Source organism: Pistacia vera, unplaced genomic scaffold, assembly GCF_008641045.1.
Source record: "Pistacia vera cultivar Batoury unplaced genomic scaffold, PisVer_v2 Contig125, whole genome shotgun sequence".
NCBI lineage: Eukaryota > Viridiplantae > Streptophyta > Magnoliopsida > Sapindales > Anacardiaceae > Pistacia > Pistacia vera.
Window position 1 is genome coordinate 560,957 of NW_022195303.1, and position 15,912 is coordinate 576,868.

General features: G+C 40.6%; 1 pseudogene; it reads left to right on the forward strand.

The window, feature by feature from the left end:
• Window positions 1–10,277: 10,277 nt before the first annotated feature.
• Window positions 10,278–12,612, forward strand: LOC116119575 (annotated as a pseudogene).
• Window positions 12,613–15,912: the final 3,300 nt, after the last annotated feature.

Here is a 15,912-nt window from a genome sequence, read left to right on the forward strand (position 1 = left end):
ATTATAACAACTACAGACCAACCCCACTCTTCTAGCCAAGCCAAATCAACCATCAATGGGAGAATTAGGTGAGGTATAGATTCACCTGGACGATCCTGACTAGAAGACTCAGATTGGACTCGACTGAGTCCTAAAATCAGAGAGCAACTGATCAACTTCTTGAAACAGAATCATAACTGCTTTGCGTGGTCCCATGCAGATATGACAAGGATCAGCCTTGAAGCAATTGTGCACCATCTCCAAGTTGATCCTGATTGCTACTCGGTCAGACAGAAGAGAAGAAAGTTTGCTCCAGAGCGAAACCGAGTCATCAATGAAAAAGTAGAAAAACTACTAAGTAATGGGCTTTTTCGGGAGGTTCACTACCGCGACTGGCTCGCTAATGTGGTGGTGGTTCAAAAGTAGAATGGAAAGCGGCAAGTCTGCATAGATTTCACAGACCTGAACAAAGCATGCCCCAAGGACTCCTTCCCACTCCTACACATCGACATGCTAGTCGACACTTCAACCAATCATGAGTTGCTCAACTTCATGGATGCCTTCTCTGGCTACAATCAGCTACTCATGCACCTATATGACCAAGAAAAGACTACTTTCATCACAGAGAAAGACACTTACTGTTACAAAGTGATGCCATTCAAACTCAAGAATGCTGGGGCCACCTATCAACGACTCATCCACAAGATGTTTGCAGAACACTTGGGGGACACTATGGAAATGTATATCGACGACATGCTCATCAAGTTCCTGATAGCCGAGCAACACTTGGACTACCTCAGTCAAGCCTTCATAGTCTTGAGGAAGTACAATATGAAGCTTAACTAGCAAAGTGCTCATTTGGGGTCTCCTCTGGTAAATTTTTGGGGTACATATGACTCAGCGCAGGATAGAGGCTAACCCTGACCAGATCCAAGCCATCCTGAACATCCCCTCACCCACAGGCATTAAAGATATCCAACGTCTCTTTGTAAGAGTGGCTGCCCTAAGCTGATTCATCTTTCAGTCGGCCGACAAGTGTTACCACTTCTTCGCAGCCCTTCGAAAGTCAAAGTAGTTTGAATGGACCTCAACTTGCAAAGAAGCCCTACAACAGCTTAAAAGGTACTTGATTCTCCCTCTATACTTTCTAAACCATTAACCGAGGAAAAATTGTACACATATTTGGCAGTCTTGGAGTCAACTATTTTAGTCGTCCTAATTAAAGAAGACAATGGGAAACAACTGCTAGTCTACTACGTAAACAAGTCGCTCCTCAACGTTGAGACCCAGTATAGTCAGTTAGAAAAACTAGCACCTACACTCATCCACGAATCCAAGAAGCTTTGGCCCTATTTCCAATGTCACTCCATCATTGGTCTCACCTCCTACCCGCTCAAGAAGATGATACACAAACTTGAGCTCTCGGGACGACTCACCCAATGGACAATCGAACTGAATGAGTTTAATGTCTCCTTACAATGGCACACTACCATCAAGTCTCAAGTGTTAGCAAATTTCATAACAGACTTCACTCTTAACATTTTTGCTCAGGCAAAGAGAGAGCTATTATGCCTAACAAGCGAGACTCCTTTGAAATGGACTCTCTCAGTCGATGGGTCAAGCAATGTAAATAGAAGCGGTTTAGGTATAGTACTAGTTACACCAGATAGAGAAGTCATCTAGCAAGCCATCCGGTGTGGCTTCAAGTGTACAAATAATGAAGCCGAGTATGAGGCGTTGCTAACCAGTCTCTCACTTTCAAAGGAGATAGGGGTAACAAGGTTGGAAGTCAAGTTCAATTCTCAGCTTGTAGTCAATCAACTGTAAGGCACTACCAGGCTCGAGACTCGAAGATGACAACATACCTAAACCTGGTTAAGGAACTCTAGTCGGCATTCAAGTAGTCCACCGTTAGCCAAGTCCCTAGAACTGAGAACACCCATGCTGATGCACTCGCCAACCTCAGCTCAGCCTTTCAAGGTACTTCTGACTCTTCCATCCACTACTTTTTTTCCAATGGCCGGTCGACTAGAAAGAACCCCAATCTAAGATAGCACTGATCCCCAAAGAACCCACCGAGGTTATGGACATTGAGTTTGCCAACTCATGGATGACTCTCATCCTCAAATACTTAGAAAAAGATGAGCTCTCAGCCAGCAAGAATGAAGCACACCAATTGAGAGTCAAGGTAGCCAGACTCACCATCCATGAGGGTCAGCTTCTTAAAAAGTCATTCTCTAGTCCCTATCTCAAGTGTATTACTCCGGAAGAAACCCAATACATATTAATGGAACTCCATGATGGCGAGTGCGGGAACCACATTAGGGGACGCAGTTTAGCACATTGAGTGATAACTTCAGGATTCTATTGGCCCACTATGTGCTCGGATTCAGCCTCATATGTCAAGAAGTGTGATAGTTGTCAACGATTTGCTCATGTCTCGCACCTCCCCTTTGTACGACTTAACTCCATCCTCACCCCTTGGCTATTTATAAAGTGGAGGATGGACATAGTTGGCAAGCTTCCAACTACACCCGGGCAACGAGTGTATATGCTGGCAGTCACAGACTACTTCACAAAATGGATTGAGGTAGAAGCATTTGCCCAAGTCCGAGATCAGAAGGTAAAAGGTTTCATCTAGAGGAACGTCATCTGTCGGTTTAGAATTTCGAAAGAGATAGTCATCGACAATAGGTCCTAATTCATTAGCTCGGGCTTCAAGGACTTCTGTGCAATGTGGGGAATCAAGCTCAACTTCTCAACACCTTGAAACCCTTACTCAAACGACCAAGATGAGTCATCTAATAAGACTGTCATGCAAACAATAAAAAAGCGCCTCTAGAAAGCAAAGGGCACGTGGGCAGATGAACCACCAAGAGTCTTATGGTCTTGCAAAACCGTCGTCCACTCGTCCACAAGTGAGACACCCTTCTCTCTTGCATACAGCTTCGAAGCAGTCATCTCAACCGAGGTATCAATCTCATCACCTAGACTCTAATGGATGAGTGAAGAGTCAAACAGCTAGAACTTATACCACAACTGGGACACTAGTGATGAGCTCTAAGAACAAGCCCAGATCAGAAATTCCATCTACTAGTAGTAAGTCACTTGACAGCACAACTGTAATGTTTGAGTGAGAACATTAAAAGAATGCGACTAGGTTCCTTCGCAAAGTATTCCAGAACACCAAGGAAATCAATGCTGGTAAACTTGGGCTTACCTAGGAGAGATCATACAAGATCACTAAGTCAGTCGGCAAAGGCTTCTACAAACTCCAATCTCCCGAGGGCAAAGACATCAGCCACATTTGGAATGACATCCATCTTTAATCAAATTCATAGTGACTTAGCATAAAAAGACTAACATCTTGAACTTTCAACTATAGTCGTTCATGTCGACTCACCCACAAGGCCCAATGCATTGAAAATTCAACTACAAATCGGACTGTTCAATTTGGCCACAAGGCCTCATCCCTTGAATTTTAACTATAGTCAGTTATGTCGACTCAACCACAAGGCCTAATGCCTTGAATGTCAACTACTAGTCGGTCATGCCAACTCAGCCACAAGGCCCAATGCCTTGAATTTGAACTACTAGTTGGTCATGCCAACTTGGCCATAAGGCTTATGCCTTCACTTTCGCAATCAGTAGGTCACGCCGACTCGACTCTGAAGGCCTAATGCCTTTATCTTCACATTCAATCGGTCATACCGACTCGGACTACTAAGCGCTTGTTTTGTTGATTCGAATAGTTGCAAAAATTATAAGTCATTGATTCAACGTCAATTGGTCATACTGACAAGGCCTTAGGGCATCAGTTGTGAAATAATCTCAATGATTCAAAACCAGTCGGTCATGCCAACATGGCCTCAAAACACTAAACAATTACACCTATGTCAGTCAGACCACACAGACTCGGATTCAAACAACTCAGTACATTTACAAGCAAAACTGACAGATACAAATCAATATCAACAAAATATCAATTTTTTATAAAGTCTCATAAGGCTGAGTTAATTACAAAGCAATGGGCGTTCAACGCCCAAAAATATAAGTCCAGCAAACAAAAAAGATATACTTTAAGGAGCACCATGCTCCAGATCCTCATCCTAAGTTGACTGCCCCACAGATGGCTTGACTTCCTTCCCCTTACCAGCAGACGCCATCGCTACCGACTTGTCCTAAGGAGTAGATTCATTCAACCTTGCCAGAGTGCCCTCCAAGTCTTCACTGAAGTCCTCCATCAAGTTTTTAGGCTCTAGCTTGATTCAGTCTTCCTTCGCTCCACCGTCCACGCCAGTTGACTCAACCTCAATCTCCTCCCACGGCTTAATGTCTTCGTCAAGATTCTAATGAGAAGTGTTCTTGGCCTTGTACTCTTTCATCGGCTTGACGCGAGCTTTGATCATGGCATCCATGGCGATTGACTTGCATCACTCCTTAAGGGCAACCAACTTCTCTTCCTTCTCGGCCAATGCTTTATTTGCCTCAACCAACTTCGACTAAACTTGGCAGTGCTCTCCTTCGATAGTTTCAACATTGAAGCCTCTTAGGTGCGCAGACCAATGTTAGACTTGGTCAGCTCTTGGATTTTTACTTCCTAAACGACCGTGACATTCTTTAGGTAGAGAATCCCGCACAAAGTCTGCAGAAGTTCATATAATTAGTTGTATAATTAAAACAAAAAAGTTTAAATTTGAGACTTACCTGAAATTGCCGAGCCATTGCCTGCTCAATTGCAGCAGTCATCCCTATCTGATTCAGTTGGCTCTCGTCCGTGGGGAGCAGAAAGGAATGGGCCAGCTTTCCCATCCCAACCGCATCGGAATAGACATAGGTCATCGTCGGAAGGGTGATGGTCAATTTCTTGGCGTCCTCATCAATTTGGACACTCTTCAACAATCCGGCTCTGGTCGATGATTGCCTAACTGGTGGAGTTGACTTGGTTCGCTCCACTTGAATATTTTCTCTCAACCTCGATGTAGACTCCCTCTTTCTCTTAGCTCGACATTGTGTAGCTGCTTCACTCGCATTAGGGACATCCACGTTGATGTTTCTCATCAGCCTTTCTACAAAGGCAAACTCTTCAGGAGTTACAAGGTAAAGAAACGAATGCTAGAACAAGATGTGGTTACAATAACGAATCAACAAAACACTCCACGCTTGCTTCAATGAAGGAAAAGGTGTACCTTTCAATACAGTAGCTACTTCATTCTAAAGATGACTCGCCTTGAACTTTGCCTCTTACAACACCATTCTCCAATCTCTCTGCTCCTTCGGTATGGCAAGTACTTCTTTGGTGGTCTCGTCTAGTCCATCACCACCCTGCCCGACCTTGTTGAACGAGGGATCTTCAAAATAATAGAAGATAAGACTCAGTAATCAAATTACGAAAGACAAGTAAAAATGTCACTCACCCGTGGCTCTCCAAGTGGATGGGATGTCACCTTGTCCCCTCTCTTTGAAGACTCTCTAGACTTTCAAGAAAAGGAACTTTCTTTCTAGCTCTTATCACTCAACCTGAGGCAAGTCACCAGGTGGAGTCAGTTGTGCTTCAGGGTGATGGCATACCTACCTTTGTCCTTGTCATGTTTCTTTCGGTAATAGGAATAAAGGAACTTGTACAACCCGAACCTTACTCGGTTCATAGTGTAGAGGAGCTCCAACGCCATCAACAATCTCCACATGTTCAACATGAACTGAGTCGGCACAATCATGAAGTGGTTCAGCACCTCCTAGACCAACTGGGGAATCAACAGCCTCAGCCCATCGTAGAAGTAGATGTCGTACATGCCAATCCCTCTTGGCACATCCCAGTCGACTCTCTCAAAGTGTTTTGGCAACCGTATCTCTACCGAGTCAAGTATATGGTACATAGTTCTTATCCTCCACTCATCATCCTAAGTAACCTCCGGGGGGGGTGATAATCTAATGGTAGGATACCACTGCTCGACCAACTCAACTCATCCCTTAAACTCCCACTGGTCGAGGGCTCGTCCTCGGGACTACTATTTGGTTCTTCATCACTCTCTTCCCCACTCTCCCATTGCCTATCAAAGTCTTCATCACTCAACTCAACAAAAGTCAGCTCGGCCACAACTACACTAAGCCCTTTGAAAATTCCCACTGGCACATTACCCTCTTCTAGTAGTACCACCATAGTAGGAACATTCTCCTACTCACCTCCCATCTTTATCTCTACCTAACTCTCCTCGTTTGACTCGAAATGTGACATCGTAGTAGTCTGCACTTCAGCTTCCCTCACTTTACTCGATTCGGTCTGGTAGACCAACTGGACAACCCAATCAACCTTAACCTTAACCTCAACTTGCCCTTTAAAGCATTACCTAACACCTCACTCGACTCGGACAAGGATACTGAGACGAGTAGAATGGAAACATTGGGTAACTTAGCTTCTTCTTCTCTCCTCCAAAAACCTAAAAAACCCCTAGAATGCCCAAAAAATCGCCCATTTATTCATTGAAACTTTAGTTTTGCCAACAAAACTGTAAAAAAATTGTTAATATTCTCATTTTTCTCAATAGAATCCCTTTCAAACCCAATTCAAACTTAGTTTCTCAAGGAAAAGAACCAGAAAACTAGTGAAAAACACCAAAGATTCAGCTCCCCCAAAACCTCTCTAAAAACTAGCCTAAACTCACTGAAACTGCTCTAAAAATACGAAGAAAACAAAAATAAGAAAAAGAAGCGAAGTTTTATAAAGGAATGAAGTTTTTACCGTGAATAAGCGTGAAGGATGTTTGCAAACCACCACTGCGAATAGAAAGTATTTTTGAAAGGAAACGAAGTAATCTGAAAGACAAGAATGAAAAAAGATGAACAATCGTGTGAATGGTCTATCATTTTCTACACGCCCATCCTGTTAGACAGGGCATGCGACAGCTGGCGATTGGGTGCAACCATTCGAATTCCCGCTTAAAAGAAAGATTAAATCCTTATCGTACACGTGTGTTGCAATAGGTTCACCTCGAGATTTGCAACCTACCATTTCCCGCTCAAAGTCTATGAAACCATACATTACACACATCCTGTTCTCCCAACGCCACCAAATCGCGCTCAAACAAAACTCACCTTGCCCGGACAAGCCGACTTGAGGTCTAGTCCTCGAAGTGATGAAATCTTCCTCTCAAAGTTCATAGTCAGAATACATTCACACTCGGTTTGATCAGTCGAGTGAGAACATCTACAAAGGATGTGCGTTGCACCGAGCGAGCATAACTACAAAAAGTGACACCTCGCATCCTATCACTCGGCTCGGTCAGTCAAGTGGGCATATCTACAAAAAGGTGCACTTCGCACCCTATCACTCAGCATGGTTAGCCGAGGGGGGACATTTATTTTGAAGGCACTTTGCATCATTTGTCAAGACAGAACACCTTCATTCGGCTGAGGAAACACTCGCTCTGCTTGAGATACCGTCGTCTGGCCTAAGTAACCTCCACTCAGACTAATTATTGTCCAAGCTAAGTACTTCTTAACTTAGAGAGTGGGGGGCTAACTATATGGGCTAAAAATCATCTTAGGCCTTATCAGGCCCAAACAAACATTTTTTACTATGTAGGCCTAAGGCCATGGCCCAATGCTGGTTGGGCCAACATCATAATTCATGTCACGGGCCAAAATGCACGGCCGAAACCCAGCCTTTCTCTAGATTGGGCGTCACCATTGGCCCACCTAGGGCCAGACCCATTGGTCAATGATAATTAGGAGACTTCCTGTTCGAGTCTTATCCTAATTCGTCCAAGATTCTATATCCTATGCGAATTAAGTCTTTTGATCCCGAGGCAAGTAAATCAGGATCTTTCCTATTCACTAAACCTGTACTATTATGGACTCAAAGTCCTATTAGAATATAAAGATCCTATGACTACTATATAAATAGGGGTCACATCTCTGTTTAGGCATTCAATCTCAATACCACCTACTTGCACCCAAACTCTTACTCCTAAGAGTTATACACCTATGTCGTGGTTCTAGTCTCAACTAACCTTCTGGTAACCTTTCGTTCCCTTAGCCCTCACTAAATTGCACCATTGAGCCTTACTAACTCCAGCGTCGAAGTTCCTACAGCAGATACCACACTAGTGTTTACATAAGCTTCACGCTTGTTTACTTTATGTGCAGGTATAGCGGATTGTCAGTGACCTCAACCTCACAGGATCAAGCCTTCTTTCCGTAACCATAGATTTTAGCATCTACACTAGTATTATAATTTACAAAGAGATAATCAAAAGTTAATAATAAATAATATTCTACAAGGTGAAGTAAATAAATAAATGAGAGAAAATTTTGTTTAGGGGGCATAGTAACATTTAGGTAAAAACATTATGGGTTAAAAATGAAAATTTTGAATTTCAAGGAGTATGTATCACTACAAGGAAATTCACTTTTTGTATCAGAAGGTCTCTGTTATAAATTTGTTGTAAAAAGACATTTTTGTATCAAATTTGCAACGAAAACCTAACTGGCTAACCGTTACTTAAACTGGAGTTGCAAAAAAATATGTAACCGAAATTTCTTGTTATAAATAATTATTTCCTATAGAAATTTTTTTCGTAACAAAAAATAAAAAAAATAAAAAACCTCATTTTTTTTATATCAACCTTTTTTTTCGTAGCAAAACTTTCAACTCTTTTTTGCAATAATACTTCTTTCTTATGCAAAAATTGTTCTTTCTTTTACCACAAAAAAAATATATATATGGCAAAAAATATTATATAACATTGCTATCTACTTTTTTAACAATACAATATAATCTAATTATATGTAAGAAATAAAAACATATTTTAAAATTTTATAAAATTGGATAATTGTTAAAACCTACAAACTATATTAAAATAAGAGTAATACTACANTATACTCCCATTTTTTCATTTTTGAAGCATCCTTTGCTTGTTCTGCTAATTGTAATTTTAGTAGCTCTTATTTGTAGCTTGTTCATACTACTATGTATGCACTCTTTTGATCAATTATTTACCATGATTGTGTAATAATTCACCCCACATTCAATTGCTTTACTGATGATATGATATTCCAATAATGTCGTCTTATAACTTCAATTTCCTGTGCATTTTTCTTGGATTCCCTTCCTTTCGTCTTTTTGTCAAGACTCTTTCCTATGATATGGAAAGTAGCTTAAATTTCACACCCTTTAAAGTGATGACAAGCTTTTGAGCAGAGCTTTATGTGACTTTGCCACATGGAGTCACATGTATCTTAAAGGATAAGGACATTTCCAAGGAAGCCAATTACAGAGCTCCACCAAAACCCCTCTACGATCTTTGATGTGTTGCTATTTGGAGTTAGAAATCTTTACTTATATTTCATATGCAGTTTTGTTTGACTCCAACCCTTTGATTTGCCAGCCATTCAGTTGCCCAAATATTGAAGAATCTTTCAAAGTGTTTTAACTTGTCGATACATGTTAAAATTCGAATCAACAAATTTGTTTTTTTTGTAGAATCCGGTACTGGTCTTTGATTTTTAATCACGCAATAAATAAGAAAAGTATTTGATCATTATGTGTATTCTAGTAATTAACGCTATTAGAATTCTTTACATGCTGCTTGTGTTTGTCAAAGTATCATCATCAAAATGTCGTAAGCTGGCCAATTTCTATGGATTCTTCAGTTAACTACTGCCATTTTCACCCCATCAATGTTATCCAGGATTCAGTGTTAAACTCATAAACAACCTTCTTGATTCGTTTTTACTGTTAGACTATCCATAAGTGGGTCAGTATTAATTTGTAAAATTATACAAATTAATATCTCAATAGCCTAGTTAATAGTAGATCATTATAAATTCGGGTTAGACCCGACCCGAAATATGGCTGTCCTATCTACAGCAGACACGAAAGATATGAACGAAAATGCTGGACACGTGTAGTGGAAAAGTTGACAATTGAACATTCCTTGTCAGAGGAAAACACAAAGTTGCAAAAGCAAATCGGGAAAGACTGAAACTGGAAAAGCATCATAACACCACAGCACGAGGCGCCACGTAGTGGCCATTCTAGAGACTAGAGTCCACAGGTGGGCCCCACTGTCACCGTATCGAATCACTTACCAGTAGATCATAGCACCACATGCTGCCCGCCAAAACTAAACCGTCCACGTCTTTGTTGAAAAATCCAAGCCTAGTAGCGTACATAGGCCCATGTGGCAACCACCAACTGGACCACATTTAATCTCATGGCTTTGATTCAATGCTTTTCACGCCTTCCTATTTAAATAAAAATTTTCACTTTTAAATGTAATCTCTAATCTTGGTGACTTGTTTACTTCACCTGTCATGCAATGATTCAGATGAAGAAGAAGAAGAAGACTAACACCAACATTAAAAACAACAAAAACCCAATGAAGCCGCCCCGCCGAATGGCATCAGATTCTGGTAGAACAGGCGAGAAAATTGTTATGATGAGAGTGAAGAATGGTCGTCGGAAAAGATTGCAAATCCGGGGGTTAAAAGTACGCTTGTCAAAGTTCACGTGTCTCTAGTAATGGTGTTGTGCATAAGAGAGAACTACGATGAGAAGAAGAAGAAGAAGAAGAAACGGAGATGGCTTTGTCTTTGTCGTTATCAATATCTTTTGCTTCTGATCATTCGTTAGAAAACTATGACGTTTCGATGGGGTTTGAGGAGAAGATTAGGGGCAATGAGGAGAAGGAGAGTGTCACGTGCGTGTCACATGGGATGGTGTCCGTGATAGGGAGGAGGAGGGAGATGGAGGATACGGTGAGAGTTGAGAAAGGGTTAATGGTAAAAGGAGGGAAAATTTTTGATTTTTTTTTTTTTGCGGTGTACGATGGGCACGGCGGGTCCTGGGTAGCGGAGGCGTGTAAAGAGAGGCTGCACAGAGTGTTGGTGGAGACGGTAACAGAGAATCAAGAAAGTTATAAAAAGGAAGGAAATAATAATAATAAAGATGATGAGATTGTTTGGGAGACTGTGATGGAGAGTTGTTTTGAGAAAATGGATGAGGAGGTGAATAAAGGGAGGTTAAAGGAGGATATGGTAGGGTCGACGGCGTTGGTGGCTGTGGTGGTGAAGGAGGAGTTGGTGGTGGCTAATTGTGGAGACTCAAGGGCTGTGCTCTCTAGGGGTGGTGTTGTGGTGCCTCTTTCTGTTGATCACAAGGTACTAATTAATATTAACCTCTGCTTCAAATTTATACAAATAAAAAAAAAAAAAAAAGGATTAATTTATGGGAATTTGCTATTGTTTATATTAAATTCTGAGTAGGGATATGGTTGTTTATGTCTTGAGATTTTGTTGTCAGTTCAATTGTTGAATAGAATTCTTGTTATTGGAGACATTACATTGTTTGTCTGCTTTATGCCTTGTTGGAGATTAAAATATGATTATATTCCACGTGATAAATGTGAAAATAATCTGGGGCAATCTTATAATATATTGTAGCTCTACATGAGGAGAGGTCAAGAACCAAGTCTTCATTAAGCAGCTAATTACGATTTACGGCTTTGATGTAATTAATATATCATAATATACATGGGTACTTAGAAAACTGCGATCATGAGTATAAAAAATCCTTTCAACTGTTTAACATTATTAGAATAATAATTAAGCCAGACAACCTTTAGATCTAGATGATCATGTGGCATGCTGTGATTTATTTTGGTAGATACATTTGTTGAAATGTAATAACAACAGTGGGGTTCGTTCGACTTCGAACCTAATTCATGGATTGTTAATTTCAATATTTATGTTTCCTTTTACAATGTGAACGGTCCCCTACTTATGTCAAATGTTTCCCCTAATTTCCTGTTACTTTACCTCGCTGTTAATGTGGACTTTTATCTCCATCAAATTACTACAATTCTATCATATGTCAATATCTTTATGTTACATTAAACGAAGAACTGATGAAAGATGATGTCGGTTCTTTTACATCGAGGTAGAAATGAAACTCCAACGTGATTTCCTGCTTTGTGCCTAATATTTTGGTGTTTTCCGATACCAATCTTGCGTTGGAATAATGCATGACCTCTTCTAGCGGCAGTTCTATTCATATATAGTTACAGTTTTAATTCCGTCTATTGAAATGGATTTTTTTTTGGCAAAGCCCGACAGACCTGATGAGTTGCAAAGAGTTGAAGCTGCTGGGGGAAGAGTCATAAACTGGAATGGACATGGAATACTTGGAGTTCTTGCCACTTCAAGATCCATAGGTATGTAAAAGCAAAACCTTTCTACATAATTAGCAGCAAAAGAGTAAGTAAATGGGGAAAATTAATCAAAACTTTCATGCATGCAGGTGATCAATATCTGAAACCATTTGTGATATCGAAACCAGAAGTGATGGTGAGTGAGCGAACTGAGAGCGATGAATTTCTGATACCAACAAGTGATGGGTTGTGGGATGTTGTATCAAACGAAGTTGCATGCCAGGTGGTGAGAAGATGCTTCAATGGCCACATAAAATGGGCGTCATCAACGCTCGATGTCGTGATCAAAAATCGAGCTACTAGAGCGGCAGCAGTGCTGGCCGAGCTCGCCATGGCTCGCGGTAGCAGTGATAATATTAGTGTTGTAGTAATTGAACTTAAAAAACCCACCTCCACTTTCACCTGCTAGTTCAAATTAAAATTATCATCTCTTCGATCTTTTGAGCTATAGCCTGCAGCCTGGCAATGTTGTTGATGATGATGATGATGATTTGAGGGAGTTCTAAATTCTAATAACTTTTTATTCAATTAATCTTCCGTTAATTAGCAGATTTTATGTATATTAAGGCAATACCGAACTTGGAATTGTAGAAATGAATTAAGCTTGATCTTGTTTAATTAGACCTTCTAAACTTCGGCTTTACTTAATCAGCCTTGCAAGAATATTGTAATTTGCTTTGCTTCTTAATTAATTTGATGCCTTTCTTGATTCATTGGTTCAACCACTTTGATCTCTTAATTAGCCTTGTATGAACAATGGATCCTTATCTCATTGTAAAATAGAGATAGCTGATATAGAAATCTACACCAACCAGAGTGATCCGATCGACTTTGGTGGGATTGGAACTGGTCTGTGCGTGATTATAGATAATCAGCAATGAACAAATAATAAATGTAAAAAAGATAATGACACATAGATTTTTAAAGTGGTTCGGCGAGATAAACTCTTAAGCCTATGTCCACTGTTCTTTATATTTGTTGTGAGAGCTTGCAGTCTAAATTCTATTAGATTTTTCTAACCTCTTTTTCATCATTTGAGGGGGTTTATATACAAAGTTTGTACAAAAAGCAAGAGTGAAATTAAAGGGATTACAAATAGATTGAAATGTTATTTCGATATTCTCGCGATTGGGCGTCGTGATTGCGCAAGGAATGCTGTCAATTTGATCATTCCTGTAAATTCTGAGATCTGAAGTTATTTGGGAATTGATTGAATGATCATTCAGATTATTCGCAACTAGCTTGTGCTGGGTCGAGCTATATCTCGACGAGCTTATGCTAAGTCAGACAATAGGTAGAGTCGAACTGATACTAGGTCGAGCTACTACCTTGCAACTCCTCGAGCTTGGTGTAACAATCACACACAACATTTGCCCCCTAGTGTTTGATGCTCGTTTTGAGTTTCGAAGACTATTACTCGATTTGATACTAAGCTTGGTGTTGTCAGTAGGCCATCAGATCCAGGCTCGGTCGAGTTCCAAGGGTCATCCTCGAGCCTGATCGACGTACTCCACACTTGGATCTTTTATCTTCTGTGATACCTGATAAACTCAGAATATGAAAAGTTAGGGCAATTATGTAAATTCCATGTGGTCATGTCGCATTAAATGCGGCAACCTTTAGTAGTCACGTTTTATTGCGCATGGGCAACTACAGCTATCCATGCACAGAGTCGAGGGGACGTGCGACGACAGTTATGATTGTAGCAGTCTGATGGTTCATCGCCCCTTGCGATAGATGACACGTGGCCACGTCCAAGGGCTAGGATTGCTTGATGAATGGGGGGTCGAGATTCATTATAGATCAACGGCTATGATCGAACCCCGCTTTTTTGTCTCCCATGCAAGCCACCATAAAAGCGAGCGAAGTCGTTAGAAACTTATCTTGCAAAAATTCTTTGACGTCTTTCGCTTATCCTGTTGTCACTGCATTGTCATGACAGTGTTCTTTCTAGCGAGTTCTTCCCATTCTCTTATTTCGGTAAGACTTCCTTCCTTCTCGTTAATTGCTTTCTTGATTTTCATAGCTAAGGGTGGCCATTATCATGGCCACATTGAGCTTTTTAGGGTTTTTTAAGGGCGTCTTGTAATATCCCACTTGAGGTACGTATTTAAGATTTGCTGTATTAGTTAAAAGTTTACTGTTTCAGTTTCAATTGAGTTGGTTGATTGGTTGTCTTGAAATTGGTTGAATTTTGATGAAGTTTGGAAATCCAATCTTCGCCGGGGCGAAGAAGAAGCTTCGCCGCGGCGAGGAGGAGCTGCACCCACGGGTAGGTTCTGCCTGTTTCGCTGGGGCGACGGAAAGTTCTTCGCTGCGGCGACGAGCCTAATAAAAGTTTCTTGAGTTTTCTAGAGAATTCTTCTTTTGGGGCACAATGACCATTCTACCCCTAATAGTAGGAAAGTGGGAGTAAAATGTAAGGAATTTAGTAGATTGTGTTTTGGATAGGGTGTTGTAAAGAATCAAAGGATATAGATGGAATTTCTAAGGAAGGGCAAGGGCAAGGGCAAAATGGGAAAGGATGCTTATAATGTGAGCTAAAAAGAGTTAAAGTGTAGAGAAGCCCTTTATTCATTCATTCCACCGCCTTCCTTGCATTTCTCTAATTTCTCTCAATTTCTTCATCCAATCTTCCAAGATTTCCAAGGGATTTAAGAGAGCTTTTGAGTAAATTTGAGTAGAAATTTCATCTAAAGCATCCTAAGATAAGGATTCATGCTTTAGATGTGAGTTTTCTTATAGTTATAGTGAAGTCTTATTTGGTTTGTTCTTGTTGTTGTTTTGAGTTGTAGAGAGAAGACAAGACAACAAAGGAAAGGAAAAGTGCTAAAAAGTCACCTTTCCACAGGTAAGTAATCCTACCAACTTGAGTTTGCTAAGTTTTGAGTAGAGATGTAGATTTGAATAGAGATGTATGCTTGTATAAGTATGTTATGTTTTGAATTGAGTTGAGATGAATATGTATTATGAGAAGTGTTTTGTGATGTGTGATGAAAATGAATTTGAGATGAAGTTTGAGAGATGTTGTGTGAACCTATTTGGAAGTGCTTTTCTGGCAGGGATTATGAGTATATGAGGGAGTTTTCCCCCATTTTGGATGGCTAGAGAATGAATATAGTAGTAATTTTAGTAGAGTGTTTTTATGCACATGAGTTGCTTGATGAAATCCTAGGTGAAATCTGCCCTGTCACTGCCGTGACATTCTAAGTAATTTTTGGGCATCTTACGGGTTGAACTGGGCTGAGACCAAAACTAGAAGTTATAGCTCGTTTCTAAGCTTTAAAACGAGACCAAAACCGTAGCAATCCGAGGTGTAAACACAAGTTATGGCCTTTTTAGTGTGACCTGTGCAGAATGACTGTTTTGAGGAAATCTTGTATTTGGCATTTCTAAGTGCGTTAGTGAGCATGACTATCTATACACATTTGCTTATACACTCAAGAAGTATTTTGAGATATATTAGAGAAGAGATATAGAGTGTTGTGCGTGGGAAACCCGTGAGTAATGGTAGAGTATATCCCGCATGTACGCCGCATTGAAGAGCGGCATGAGTATAATAGAAAGTTGTTAGCCCGTGAGAGTGCATGGGGATGAGGGCTATACCCGATACCCAGAGAGAGATTATACACTCACGTGGCTAAGGGTTTCGAATCCATGCATAACCAATCCGATCGGCTAGAACGTAGTAGGTCACGTAATGGGACGAGTCCGGCCGTGCCCC